The following is a 2,307-nucleotide window of genomic DNA, read 5'->3' on the forward strand; positions in this document are numbered from 1 at the left end:
ATCCGAATCTGCAATATCTCCAAGGTATGCTTGTATTCTAAATTGTGGCCAAAAAATTATTCTGAAACTTGATTTCATTTTACACCACCTTTATTCCCCATTTGCAGTTGCTAGTTGTTATTTATTTACTGCATTTAGGCATCCAGACTCTTTTTTGAGTCAAGTTATCTTCCTTTTGTTTATTTATTTATTTATTTGCGAATATATTTTTTAGTCATTCTGTTTACAATTGAAACTCTGGGAATTCAAAATTGACATCCTTGCCCATGAGCTTCTTATAGACACCAGAAAAAGTTTCAACCTTGTGTTCCACATTGTTCTGCTATGCTTTGTCCAAATGAACCTTTATGAGCCGGCTGCCATCCAGTTTCACGCGGATTCTCTTGCCCACAATTTCACTTGGGAAGACCAGGTCCTCAAGGATTGCATCGTGCACAGCTGTCAGTGTACAGCTCCTGGGACACTTTTGTTTATTTTTTGTACAGCTTTTTCGAGTTGGTTTAGGCAGAATTCTCCTCTGGGCGATAAAGACAACATGCTTCCCACTGAACTTTTTTTCCTATTCGTGTACTAGCTGGACTTGGATTTTCTGGAAAGATTTTAGTTGAGGAACAGGAACAAAGATTATGATAGCTTTCCGGCCACCACCAACTTCAATTTCCTTGGCTGCGGTAACATTCAGCTTCCTGAGCTGAGCCTTGAGGTCCGAGTTCATCTCCAGCTCCAGAAGAGCCTGGGAGATGCCGGACTCGAACTCGTCTGGCTTCTCACCATTGGGCTTCACGATCTTGGCGCTCAAACTGAACATGGCTTTCTCCTTGGCGAGTGCCGACTTAGGAAAAGACCCAAATCTCCCCTTTTGTTTATTTCATGCTAGTCTGGATTATTTTCTTCCAAAAATTGTAAATACTTGTAGAGTTATGTTTAAATTTGTTGCTCCTCACTTTTATACTGTTGGTGAGAATGTAAATTAGTATAGCCACTATAGAGAGATGTTGGGAGATTTCTTAAAGAACTAAAAGTTGAACTACCACTTGACCCTGCAATCTCATCACTAGGTATATACTCAGTGGAAAATAAATCATTCTACCAAAAAGGCACATGCACCCCTATTCACAGTAGCAAACCATGGAATAAACCCAAGTGCCCATCAATGGTGGATTGAATAAAGGACAGGTGGAATATACACACCATGTGTATTAGTTCGTTCTCACACTGTTAATAAAGACATATCTGAGACTGGGTAATTTGTAAAGGAAAGAGGTTTGATTGACTCACAGTTCAGCATGGCTGAGAATGTCTCACAGCCATGGCAGAAGATGAAGAAGGAGCAAAGGCACATCTTAGATGGTGGCAGACAAGAGAGCATGTGCAGGGAAACTACCCTTTATAAAAATCATCAGATTTTGTGTGACATATTCACTATCATGAGAACAGCATGGGAAAAACCCACACCCATGATTTAATTACCTTGCAGTAGGTCCCTCCCACAACACATGGGGATTATGGGAGCTACAATTCAAGATGAGATTTGGCTGGGTACACAACCAAACCATATCATTTCACCTTGGCCCCTCCCAAATCTCATGTCCTCATATTTTAAAACCAAGCATGCCTTCTTAACAGTCCTCCAAAGTCTTAATTCACTTTAGCATTAACTCAAAAGTCCACAATCCAAAGTCTTACCTGAGACAAGGCAAGTACCTTCTGCCTATGAGCCTGTAAAATCACAAGCAGGTTAATTACTTCTTACATGCAATGGGTGTACAGGCTTTGGGTAAATACAGTCATTCCAAATAGGAGAAATTGGCCAAAACAAGGGGCTACAGGGCCCATACAAGTCTGAAATTCAGTGGGGCAGTCACATTTTACAGCTCCAAAATAATCTCCTTTGACTCCACGTCTCACATCCAGGTCACATTGATGCAAAAGATGGGTTCCAATGGTCTTGGGCAGCTCCACCCCTGTTGCTTTGCAGGGTAAAGACTCCCAGCTGCTTTCATGTGTTGAGTTTCTGCAGCTTTTCAGGTGCACCATGAAAGATGTCAGTGGATCTGTCATTCTGAGAGGATGTTGGCCTTCTTCTCACAGCTCCCAGTGGGAATTCTGTGTAGGGGCTCTGACCCCACACTTACCTTCCACACTGCCCTAGCAGAGGTTTTCCATAAGGCCCCACCCCTGTAGCACAGCTCTGCCTGGACATCCAGGTGTTTCCATACATCCTCTGAAATGTAGGCAGAGGTTCTCAAACCTAAATTTTTGACTTTTGTGCACCTGTAGGTCCAACACCATGTGGAAGCTGCCAAG

The 2,307-nt window shown here is 42.4% G+C and overlaps 1 pseudogene; it reads right to left on the minus strand.

Annotated features, from left to right (window-relative positions):
• Positions 1-223: 223 nt before the first annotated feature.
• On the minus strand, positions 224-855 carry LOC100385589 (small ribosomal subunit protein eS7 pseudogene; annotated as a pseudogene).
• Between the last annotated feature and the right edge of the window lie 1,452 nt (positions 856-2,307).

Source organism: Callithrix jacchus, chromosome 6, assembly GCF_049354715.1.
Source record: "Callithrix jacchus isolate 240 chromosome 6, calJac240_pri, whole genome shotgun sequence".
Classification (NCBI taxonomy): domain Eukaryota; kingdom Metazoa; phylum Chordata; class Mammalia; order Primates; family Cebidae; genus Callithrix; species Callithrix jacchus.